Genomic DNA, 13014 nt, shown 5'->3' with positions numbered 1-13014 from the left:
CAGGGGCTATAAACTACACAGGAGGAGACTATCTTTCTTCCTTAAAAGAGTTAGTGGATTTGAACTGCCTGCCTCTGGGTTGGCAGCACAACTCTTTATCCCCTAGGCTATTAGAGCTTCCTCACAGTCTTCACATGGTATCTTAGTTTTATCCACCTTGAATTTGAACTCTTTTATTTATCATCCAAACAACACCAAGAGGAAGGGCCTTGCCTGGTTCAATGTGGAAGTTAGTGCCCACCCAGTTTCAACAGCCCCTTTCAGTACCTCCCCCCAGAGAACTAACTCCAGATGTTTCAGAGTGATCCAAAGGCCCCTGAACCTCTGGCCCAGCCAGCCCCCTCATCAGATGGGCTACTGCTGCTGTTGTTAGCACTTCCAAATCACCTATCCTTTCTCATGTCCATAACCTTCCATCTGCCCTTTGCTCAGGCTACGCCTTCTCTCCTCTTCAGCTGGTCAGACAATCCCTGCAGGCCTTCAAGCCCCACACAGCATTCTGTAAGGACGAGGCAGTGCCCTTAGGACATACTACAAACTCATAGGGTCAGTGCATCACTCAAGTCTCTGAGCCTAGGACAGAAAAGAGAGACTGAGCTAGAGTCCTTCCAGCACCTTCTTTTATGCCTAGACTCAAATTCATGAGTATATTATTGCTGTTGTTGTTATATGCTGTCTAGGCCAGTATAACTCACAGCAACCTGACATACAACAGACCCAAATTCTGTCTCACCCTGCGCCATCCACATCATCTCTGACACATCTGAGCTCATTGCTGCAATCACTAAGTCAATCCATCTCATCGAGGGTCTTCTCTTTCGCTGACCATCCACCATTCCACTCATGATGTCCCTCTCTCCAAGGAGTCTCTCTGGAGACTAAGGTGCATCTGATATAGTCCATGGTCTTTGCAATCACTTGTTATGCATCAGAGAGCTGGACAGTGACTAAGGAGGATAGAAGGAGAATTGATGCCTTTGAGCTGTGGTGCTGGAGAAGAGTACTGAGGGTACCATGGACTGCTAGGAAAACAAACAGATTCATCCTGGAGAGGGTTAAGACAGGTGGTTCCCTGGAGGCAAGGATTCTGGGGCTTCGTCTGACATACTTTGGATATGCTGTAAGGTTCTTGGAGAGGGACATCATGCTTGGTAGGGTGGACAGACAGTGCAGGAGGGGAAGGCCCTCTATGAGGTGGACTGATTCAGTGACTCGGGTAATCGGGATGGGTGTGTCTCAGATGGTGCGACTGGCACAGGACAGAGCAGAGTTTAGGGCTGTTGTACATAGGGTCGCTATGGGTCGCAAGCGACTCGACGGCACATAACAACAACAACAACAGCACCAACACAGACCCAAAGGTGGTGAGATGAAGCCTCACCATCCTTGCCTCTAAGGACACTCTGGCTGCACTTGTAGAGTTCTACCTTCATCCAAAAGCCCCAAAGTAAAATGATCACCACTTGCAGATGAGACGATGTGACATCTAGAACATCTAAGAAAATGAAACTTAAAGGTGAATACAAACAAGAAAATTCATTAATGTGGCTGAATATACAATTATTAGTCAGGAGCACAATCAATAGCTCTCCTATATAAACAGCTAAATAGAAAAGACAATGACTTTTAAAAACCAGACCCCATATACAGTAGCAACCAAAAGGAAAACTTCTAGGAATCTATTTAAGGAAGATCAAAGATCTCTATTTAAAAATTTAAAACTTCTGCGTCACACAAAAGAAAACATGAATAAATAAGGCATCTCATGTTCTTAAATAAGAAGGGTGACTATGAAGATGTCAATTATACCTAAATTAATACATATATTTAACAGAACACAAAGACCAGCAGGGCTATTTTCAGAATCAGCCAGGGTTATTCATGTGGAAATCCTGGCAGGGGAGGAGAGTCAAGAAGATTTTGAGAATGAAGAACAACGAGGAGGTAGGGCTGCCCCAGATACTACAATCACGCTATCCTAGAGTAAGGAAAGAAGGACTTGCACCAGAACCAGTAGACCAGCAGCTGTCAAGTTGATCTCACTTTCACGCAAGCATCAGGGTGAACTGTGCTTCCTAAGATTTTCGGTGCATGAGTTTTCAGAGGCAGGATGTCTTTCCTGTCTTCTGACAAGTTTCTGGGTAGACTGGAACTTCCAACCTTTCGGCTAGCAACCACATAGGGTAACCATTTTCAACGCTCGGGGACTCTACAAAGCAAACAGATTAATGGAACAGGACAAACCCAGACAGAGATGCTGGAGGAGTCAAGTACATGATAGAGAGTATTATCTATCAGTTGGGACACAAAGGGTCATCTCACAAATCCTTTTACAACACTGGGCAGTTCCCCTGGACAAACATGCGTGGGTCAGAAGCCCGAGTCCCTTAGAGTGAGGTCACAACTGCTCAGTTCTGTTAAAGTTATTTCCACGTGCCCCAAAACTGTCCAGATTAACGAGTCTGATAAATGAGAACTCTCTTCCAAGAAAGAGTTGTCACACATCCTCCTCGGTTGGCCGGGGAGGGATCCCCTTTCTGGGTCACATTAACATCGGGAAATGGGATGAGCTGTGAGTCCCCTGATGTAGGCTGACGGGCTTCATTAACGACACGAGCTTAGACCCTGGAGAACTTGACAGCTTTTAAGAAGCTTTCACCACACATTATCCTGTTCATCCTCATTTGCTGTGGGCTTGACAAGGCTCTCATGTGGAAGCTGGAGTCCCAGGCTGAAGGCTGCCACAGAGGGACCATCAGATCTATTCCCAAGTCCAGAAAGGAGTGGCCAGGTCCAGAGCGGTGGGTGAAGACACGGAAGGCCAGGTGGGGGAGAGACAGCATGGGAAGACCAAAGGAAGGATAGAATGCAAACATCTTCAATGGGTGAAAGAGACAGCCTTCTCTGAAGGAAAGGGATATGCACAGAGATTATGGGAAGACAAAGAAAGGGTCTTGAGCAAGGGCCCAGAGAGGGAGAGAAAATAAAACTTAGTAGCCTGCAAAGCCGCTCCATGTTCAAATGCTATTCCTCAACTACTTCTCTATTTCTCTGCACTCCTCTCCCACCTCCATACACAAATGTCGTTCTCCTTTGCCCAGAGTCCCTCTTATCTGGTGGGTTTAGCAGGGAGTGGGGAAAGGACATTCTAGGTGCAAAACAGAGATACACTCAGCCTGCCGTTGCGTGCTACAGGAAAGGTTGGCAGGAAAGGAGGGTTCACAGTGCCCAAAGCCAGACGGCCTTGCACTTAGAAGCCAGGACTAAGAAACTGGTCTTTATATTGGGGGTCAGCCATTTCCCAGCTGGCCTCAGTGGGTAAATGTGTATCAGGGCTATTTTTTTTCCTTCCAAATACATATATATATATATATATATATATATATATATATATACATATGTGTGTGTGTATATATATATATGAAGGAGAAATGTTCTATGCACTTTACAGTTCTTCACATAATTATCTGATACTGGCCTTTAACAACCAACGTGTTTGTTATACTGAGGGCTGCCAGGGAATTACACAGAAGGTTAGTAGTTCACCGATACCTGTCAGTGGAGTTACATCCAGGTCTATGACCTACAAATTAGCCCCAGGACTGACAAACACTGTCTGGTCACAGTGACTCTGCCATAATAGGTATTAGGATTTCAGCATGTATCCCTGATTGGATTCTGCACTTAGAACATTTATATTGTAGAAACTCATTCCTTCTTGAACCTATGGTGAATAAAGGTAATTTTAAACTTTTGAAAAGCTGAGTTTTATGAGCCTCACACTGGGATCGCCACGAGCTCTGAATTGGAATATATCCAAGCAATGATTTCTAAAAAACCAGGTGGCGAGCTGCCCAAGTCAAAACGATTAATGATTTCTGGAAGAGGCTAATTCAAGGAGCCCAAAATACTGCTGAAGGAGTACTTTGTATTCTTCCCTGGGCTATAACATGAATGTGCAAGAGATTTTCACATTACACTGCAAATAAAGCAAAATACAGACAATTCTATACTATGCATACTATGAGAATCTAAGTTAGCAACATTAGGTCTAATATTAAGTAGAGGCAATGTTTCAAAGAACTGGAAAATGATGCTCTCAAGTTTAAACATTGAGGGCTTTTGTACTCACAGGCAATAAAAATAAAATTAGAAGTGTGATTGACTACTTACGTATTTTATTCTTAATAAACCATAAGTAACTTCTTTCCCCTGGTGTTTTATTCTTTTACAGTTAAAAATTATTAAAGTACAGTTACTGTAAAGAACAGTTACTGCAGCAGTGAATTCATCTGCAAAACCGCATTACTACATACTTTATTTCTTCTATTTGTACATGCTGTCTCCTGATGTACTTAGACATCATAATAGGTAGGTCGCTCCATGGTAAAATAGATTTTAGAAGTGCTCATTTTTGAGCCAAGGAGTAAGATTACTCTTTAAAAGGATCACTGTGGTCCCTGTATTAATGATGAGATGAAAGGGGAAGAAGCTGGAGGTTTTTAAGGAGGCACTAAACAACAGTCCCTAGAAGGTACAGTCAGTTAACATGCTCAGCTATCAGCCATACGTTGCTAATTCAAGTCTACGCACAGGTGCTCAGAAGAATTCTCTGGTGATCTATTTCCGAAAAATAAGCCACTGAAGCACAGCTCTGTTCTGATACACAGGGTCACCAAAGTCAGTCCAAAGAGACTCCACGGCAAATGGTTACACACTTGTCCAGGAAAGGCACAGAGCCAACAGTAGGAGAGACAGGGAAAGGGGGATGAGCTTCTGAGACTTCAAAAATAACATAAGGGCAAGTTTTATTTTTTAAAAAAATAGGATAAGGAAAGTGATTTTAAAACCTAAGACACAACCTTTTCTACGAAGATGGTGCCAAAAGTGAAGAAAGAAGCCGCTGCTCCTCCCAAAACTGAAGCCAAAGCAAAGGCGTCAAAGGAGAAAAGGCAGTTCTGAAGAGAATACTCAGACACACACACACAAAAGGTCACCCACCTTCCAGCAGCCTAAGACACTGAGAGTCCAAAGGAAACCCTAGTACCCCTGGAAGAGCATCCCCAGGAGAAACAATAGTGACCATTATGACATCACTGAGTCAGCCATGAGGAAGATAGAAGATAACACACTAGTGTTCACTGTGGATGTCACCAGATCAAACAACAGGCTGTGAAGAAGATCTATGTTCAACTTGCTCCTGACTATGATGCTTTGGATGTTACCAACAAAAGTAGGATCATCAAAACAGAATCCAGCTAGTTAATTTTAAATAGAAATTTTTATCACCAAACCCCCTACTGCCCCCCCCAAAATAAAAAGCCCTCAAATACTATTACACAGCTACCATAAGCAAAACAGCCTCATACTGGTTCTATAATAGACCACAGATCAACGAAACAGAAATGAGAAACTAGAAATAAATTTACATATCTATGCTCAAGTGGTTTCTTACAAGGGTGCTAAATCCGATTTCTAAGGAAAGAAGAACCTCTTTAGTGATGTGTTCTGGGAAAATGAGACAGGATCCTGCCTCACAACATATACAAGAGCAATTAAAAATGGGTTTACGAACTTAAAAGTGGAAATTAAACCCACAATTCTTAAAAGAATATGTTGGGGAATGTTGTCAGACCTAGCATTCAATAATGTATTATTTACTATAACAACAAAAGCACAAACAGCAAAAGGCTTGAAAGGGTGGAGGGACAGTGCAGGAGAAGAAGACCCTGGATAAAATGGATTGACTCAGTTACTGGAGTAATGGGAGTAGGTGTGTCAGAGATGGTGAGACTGGCTCAGGATAGAGAAGGGCTCAGGGCTATTGTGCACAGGGTCGCTATGAGTCGCAGGTGACTTGATGGCATATAGCAACAACAACAACAATAAATTATAAATAATGTTATAAAGCAAAATATGTACTGGATTGCTGAATGAAAAACTAATATGACTTTCACTCAAGTTAGACACTTTCATTCATCAAAGGATTTTACCAAAAGAGTGAAAAGACAAGGTACCAACTGGGAGAAGTATCTTTGAAGTCATATGTCCAACAAGAATATAAAACTTTCACAACACAAATAATCCAGTTAGAAGATGGGCAAAGAATGTGAATAAACATTACACCAGTGAGGGCATCTATAAGCCAGAAAAAGATGCTCAGAATCATTAGTTGTTGTCGTCGTTATGTACCCTTGAGTCAGAACCAATTCAAACCTGACATTCATGTGGGTTTTTAAGAGGCTGTTAATCCCATGGGAGGGGATTGTCTATCTTTCCCTGTAAGAAGCTGGTAGATTTGAACCACCTGCTTTTGAGCTGCCGGCCCAACTCCTCTCCTACTAGGTTACTGGAGAGAGATACAAGTCAAAACCCAATGGTATGCAATTTCACTCCCACTAGAATAGCTAAGATTGAAAAGAAAGGAAGAAAGAAAGCAAAACAGAAAACTTAGCCAGTGTTGTCACTGATGTGAAGAAAATAAAACTGGAACCTTCATTTACTGGTGATGAGAATAGATGGTACAGCTGTGGAAAAGTAAGTGGTGGTTCTTCCCAGTACTCAAAACAGAACTAGCATATGACCTTGCAATTCCACTCGTGGGTGGATACTCAAAAGACTTGAAAACAGAGATTCTAACAGATACTTTTGCACCAATGTTCACTGCTGTACTACTTACAGTAACCAAAAGGTTTTAAAAGGCCCCGTTAAATGCCCATCAACAGATGAATAGATAAACTCAATTTAGGACATGCACACAAGTCAGCGAGTAAGAGAAATGAAGTCTAGATCCCTGTTAAAATTGGATGGAGCTTGAAGAAGGAGTAGGTGCTGTCGAGTTGAGTATGACCCATAGCGACCCTATGACCATATGAACAGCAGATCTGAACCCTGTCCTATCCTTACAGTCCCTGACCCTCTTGAGCCCACTGTAGCATCACCGTGTCAATCCACCTGGTTGAGGGTCTTTCTCTCCTTTGCTGGTCCTCTACCATTTTGAGCATCATGTCCTTTTCCAAGGAATAGCCCCTCCAAGCAACAAGCTCAAAGTATGTGAGGCAAAGCCTCATCATCTTTGCCTCCAAACAGCACTCTGGCTGCGCCCTCTCGAAGACACATTTGTTTGTTCTTTTGGTAGTCTAAGAGATGATCAGCATTCTTGCTGAGTGAAATAAACTTTAAAAACTCCCAAATAAGAAAACCTCTAAAAACTCCTCGTAGTAGAGTCAAACCAACTCATAACTGAACCTCCAATGGGTTTCCGATAGAGCCACTAGTGAATATGAACTGCTGGAAAGACAGAGCCTTGGCTAAACAGTTCAGGTTGTTATGAACTATGCCACCAGAGCCCAAGTGAAATAAGTCAATCACAAAAGGACAAGCATACGGCCTCATTTATATAAAAGGCACTCTGGTTACTTCACCAACGAAGACGTTCAGATGGTCAACAAGCACATGAAGAAATGTTCAAAATCCCTAGCTCTAAGAGAGATGCAAATCGAAACAACTATGAGATATCATCTCACCCCAGTAAGAATAGCAAAATTTAACAGAACAGCAAGAAACAAATGCTGGCGAGGTTGTGGAGAAACTGGAGCCCTTATTCACTGTTGGTCGAAGTGTGAAATGGTGCAACCACTGTGGAAGGCAGTATGGCGCTTTCTCAAAAAGTTGCAAATAGAGATACCATTTGACCCAGCAATTCCACTACTGGGAATAGACCCTAAAGAGACCATAACTGATGTTCAAGTAGATATATGCACACCCATGTTTATCACGGCTTTGTTCACAATAGCAAGGAGTTGGAAACAATTCAGGTGCCCATCAGCAAACGAATGGATAACAGAAGCTGCGGAATATTCACACAAAGGAATGCTATGCTGCATTGAAAAACAAGGAACTCATGCAATATTATTCAAAATGGGTGACCCTGGAGGACATTATGCTGAGTGAAGTGTCTCAGTCACAAAAGGACAAATACTGCATGGTGCCACTGTTGTAGAATGGGACTGACATCAGGGTTGGGGTAGGACTGAGAAAAAAATGGATAAATTATGTATACTGCATAGAAACAGATGAGGGAGAGAACCATTTAAAAGCGATATATGATAGGGTATTATGCTTTTCACAAGAGTCCAGAATTAAGGTTGCATAGTGGAGTGTACTCAGGCTTGTGGGAGGGGTGCAGGGGTATCGTATACCAAAGAAGGAATTTTTCTTTTGCTTTTCAAAGAGAGGAGCAAACAGGGTGTGCGGGGGGGGCGGGGGGTGGGTAGGACTGGGAGAAAAGTGCAACAAAGAATGAATGGAAATCCAAAATATCTGTAAATGTTCATTAAAATTAATAAAATAAAATTGTTTTAAAAAGACACTCTGGTGAGCTAGTCAGTAAGGAGCTACACTGCCAACTAAGGCAAGTGGTTTGAATCCACCAGCTACTCACAGAGAGAAGCATGAACAATTCCCACCTGTGCAGTGTACAGCCTCTGAAAAGCTGCTGGAGGGTCAGCTGTGAGCTAGTTCCAACTCAACAGCAACAACTTTAACTTTGCCTTTATAAAAAGACAATAATAAACAACCAAAGTTTATGAGTGGTTGCCAGAGGGAGGAGGTAAAAGGGGGACGACTGTTGTTTATGGAGTACTGAGTTTTGGTTTACAGTGAAAGGAAAAACTGCCTTGATCAAGTGTAGGGCTTCACAGTTCATTACTATAATTGCTGTCAATAAATTCTATACCTGAAAAAAGCTAAACTGACAAAAGTTGTATGACAGATACATTTACAACGAAGAAAAACAAAGGAGATGGAGAAGCTGCTGAGGCTGCTTATAACAATCAAACTCTCATGAGATTTGGTTCCTTAGTTTGGGGGTTTAGGATCATGGTTTCATGGGACATGCCAGTTAATTAGCCTAATAGCATAGTCAGCACTTCTGTTCTAATCCCAGCTTGTTATGAAGTGTTTGGGGTCTCAAAAGGTTGTACAGGGTTATCCATGGCACAAATGGTATCCACCCACCTGGAGACATAGAAGGAGAGACAGAAATGTGGAGGAAAAAGATGTGTGGTTAATTGCCTCCATGAATAACTGTCTTCTTTCCCGTAACCAGAAGAAATAAATGGTGGCTGGTCACCATTACTGATCATGACAAAGATTTTATAGAAAAATAATTATCAGAAGGGGGGAAATTTAGAAAAAAAATTTATATTGATAGAATTCAGACTTTCTGGAGACATGAAGGCTAGATCATTCTTTAAAAGTTCTATCCTAAGACAATCTTTAAATCCCCTCTCCCCTTGTTCTGTACCATTGAATTGGATCCAACTAGCACAGGAGGAGATTGTCCCTCCTTTCCCAGTGGAGCATTTGGTGGATTCAAAGCATGCACCTTCGGGATTGCAGTGCAGCTTTTTGCCACTGGGCCACCAGAACTCCCTGACAATCTTTAAATCTTAAATAAATAGCATTTCTTGATGTATTCTGAAAACAATGATCATTTGGTCTAGCCACTAAACTATGCCTGCCATGGGCATTAAGATCACTCTCCAGGAGATCCCCAGAGAGGGACATTATGTTTGGAAAGGTGGAGGATTGGCAAAAGAGAGGAGACCCTCCAGGAAATGGACTGACACAGTAACTGCTGTAATGGTCTCCAGAGTTCAGAGATGATGAGGTCGGCATGGGGCAGGACGGAGTCCAGGTCTGTTGTTCACAGAGTCGTTATGAGTCATATTTGACTCAATGGCCCCTAACAACAACAAAAACAACAATAGGTGATCAAACTGACAACCGCATCTGAGAAGCTGAAATAGGAAACGAAGGACACTGTGAGTTAATGGAGGAGGAACAACTAAAATAAGAAGGGTAAAAATGATTGCAGAACAATGTATTCAAAGTCCCTTATGTTGAAACTGTTAAACTGGTGTACATTTTGCTGTGCATAGTCCCATCAGAAACTAAACAAAACAAAACAAAATCATTTTAAAAAATTATCAGATGTGGAGGATGAGGGAGCAGAACACCTCAGTGACTAATAGTTTGCTGGCTTGAGGAGTTGAGAGGATGGTGATGGGCACAGAGGAAGATGTTTTAATCACACTGAGAATACCGTACCCCGAGAAGGAGATAAGCTTTGGGAGGGAACTTTGGTGGCCTAGTGGCAAGAAGCTGTGCTGCAATCCTAAAGCCACACAGTTCAAATCTACCAGATGCTCCGCTGGAGAAGGAGGGGTAATCTCCTCCTGTGCCAGTCAGATCCAATTTGACGGTACACAACAAGAAAAATGAAATCATTTTTTTTTTTAAAAAAGTGATGTGGGATCTTTGGTGCAGCGCTGGCAGCGGCGGCGCGGCAGCTGCTGTGGTGAAGGAGGAGGAGCCGGAGCCATGGATGAGGAATATGATGTGATCGTGCTGGAGACTGGCCTCACCGAGCGCATCCTGTCTGGCATCATGTCTGCGAAGGGGAAGAAGGGGCTGCACATGGACCGGAACCCCTACTATGTTGGGGAGAGCTCTTCCATCACACCCTTGGAGTTGTACAAGCATTTTCAGTTTGTGGAGGGGCCTCCTGAGTCCATGGGCCGGGGCTGAGACTGGAATGTCGACCTTATCCCCAAGTTCCTGATGGCCAATGGGCAGCTGGTGAAGATGCTTCTGTACACGGAAGTGACTCGCTATTTGGACTTTAAAGAGGTTGAAGGCAGCTTTGTCTATAAGGGAGGCAAGATCTACAAAGTGCCATCCACTGAGACTGAGGCCTTGGCATCCAATCTGATGGGCATGTTTGAGAAACGGCATTTCCGCAAGCTCCTCGTGTTTGTGGTGAACTTTGACGAGAATGACCCTAAGACCTTCGAAGGGGTTGACCCCCAAACTACCAGCATGCATGATGTCTACTGGAAGTCTGATTTGGGCCAGGATGTCATTGACTTCACTGGCCACGCCCTGGCCCTCTATCGCACTGATGACTATCTGGACCAGCCCTGTCTGGAGACTGTCAACCGCATCAAGCTATACAGTGAACCATTGGTCCGGTATGGGAAAAGCCCATATTTATACCCTCTCTATGGCCTCGGTGAGCTGCCTCAGGGATTTGCAAGACTGAGTGCCATCTATGGAGGGACATACATGCTGAACAAACCAGTGGATGACATCATCATGGAGAATGGCAAGGTGGTGGACGTAAAGTCAGAGGGAGAGGTAGCTCGCTGTTAGCAGCTGATTTGTGACCCCAGCTACATTTCGGACCGAGTGCAGAAGGCAGGCCAGGTGATCCGTATCATCTGTATCCTGAGCCACTCCATCAAGAACACCAATGATGCCAACTCCTGCCAAATCATCATCCCTCAGAACCAGGTCAACAGGAAGTCAGATATCTATGTGTGCATGATCTCCTATGCACACAATGTGGCTGCACAAGGCAAGTACATGCTACTGCCAACACTACGGTGGAGACCTCAGAGCCTGAGAAGGAGATAGAGTCGGCCCGGGAGCTACTCGAGCCTATTGACCAGAAGAAGTCTGTGGCCATCAGTGACTTGTACGAGCCCACTGATGATGGCTCTGAGAACCAAGTGTTCTGTTCCTGCTCCTATGATGTCACTACCCACTTCAAGACAACCTGCAATGACATCAAAGACATCTACAAATGCATGGTTGGCTCAGCCTTTGAGAAAATGAAGCACAAACAGAATGATGTCTTTGGTGAAGCTGGCCAGTGATGGCCATCTGCCTACCTCAGTCCTGGCACCCTTCCCCAGCCCACTCCTCAGTCGGGGAGTCACTGGGGCTGGGTATCCTCTGCTGCCCCCATCCTCATCCCCTACCTCAATGATTTACTGACCAAATCCTTAACCTTAACAATGGTTTGGGAGCTGGGGGCTTGGATAACATTCTCTTTCTTGGTCATTCCTTTATTTTGGAAAAAAGAGTTCCTTTCTTTGTGTGGCCCTTCCCTTGCCCCTAATTCTTCTACTCTGTTTGAGAAGAACATGGAAGAAAAGCTTGCTTCTGCCCCTACCGCTCCTGTAGTGGCCTTTGGAGATAATTCCCACCTCCCTCCAGCAAGCTGTGTGTGTGTGGGTGGGTGGGCGTTGGCAGAGGAGGGGCCCTGCCAGCACAAAGTTGCATTCCCTTATAATTTATTCTAATTTATTAACCTTGGTCCTGCTGAGCACAGGAGGAAGAGGCGCAGAGCCCTCTCACCAGCTCTGGTGCCATCCAAGTTGGACCCTTCCCAGCCCTGGCACCATCTAGGGAGGGGCAAAGGCCTGGGTGACGCCCGCTTGGAGGTTGACTGTACCCTTACTCTTTGTTTCTTGTCTTTGTGTCTGTCCTCTGGTACTTGAGAGAAAAAAGAAATCTGAGCAATGCAGGAGGTGGAAAAATGGATCCAAATCCTAGTGTTCCCTGCTCTATTCCACACCTTTCCTTTAGTGGTGGGAAACCCTAACCTCACAAAGTGAATGTGTTCCCCCTTTCTGACCTCTAGTGTATTTCACAGAAAAATATCCCAATAAAACCTGTGTTGAAACCTGAAAAAAAAAAAGTGACGTGGGAAAGTATGTGCAACCCCCTTCCAGATGATGCTGTGAGGTGAGAATGTGAGACTGGAACAGCTGAGCAGAATCCCAGATGCATGAAGCCACCCAAGGAGAGTAGGCAAAGACAGAGAAGGAGAGGGTTAACCTAGCCAGGAGGGCTCCCAGGACAGGACCAGGAGGGCTCCCAGGATAGGGCCAAGGGGGGCCTCAGGACAGGGCCAGGAGGGCTCGAAGGACAGGGCCAGGAGGGCTTGGAGGACAGGGACAGGAGGGCAGAGAACCTGAAAAGAGCACAACTCATTCTGGAAAACTAATGTAAAAAAAAATTACTAAATAAGACAACTATGTGATTATATATCATATTAAAATCAACCCCAGGGCACTCTTTTCTTGGAGAAGCAAATAACACTGAAAGGATACAAATGTCCTCATTTTAGCTCAGGAATATAAGACTTTTGTTCCAATTCTA

The 13014-nt window shown here is 44.0% G+C and overlaps 1 pseudogene; it reads left to right on the top strand.

Moving 5' to 3' along the window:
* The first annotated feature begins 10386 nt into the window (after positions 1 to 10386).
* LOC102868892 lies at positions 10387 to 11723 on the top strand (annotated as a pseudogene).
* The last annotated feature ends 1291 nt before the right edge of the window (positions 11724 to 13014 follow it).

This window comes from Elephantulus edwardii, unplaced genomic scaffold (genome assembly GCF_000299155.1).
Source record: "Elephantulus edwardii isolate Elephantulus edwardi_28Jun2011 unplaced genomic scaffold, EleEdw1.0 scaffold00041, whole genome shotgun sequence".
Classification (NCBI taxonomy): domain Eukaryota; kingdom Metazoa; phylum Chordata; class Mammalia; order Macroscelidea; family Macroscelididae; genus Elephantulus; species Elephantulus edwardii.
This window is presented reverse-complemented; position numbering and strand designations above follow the sequence as displayed.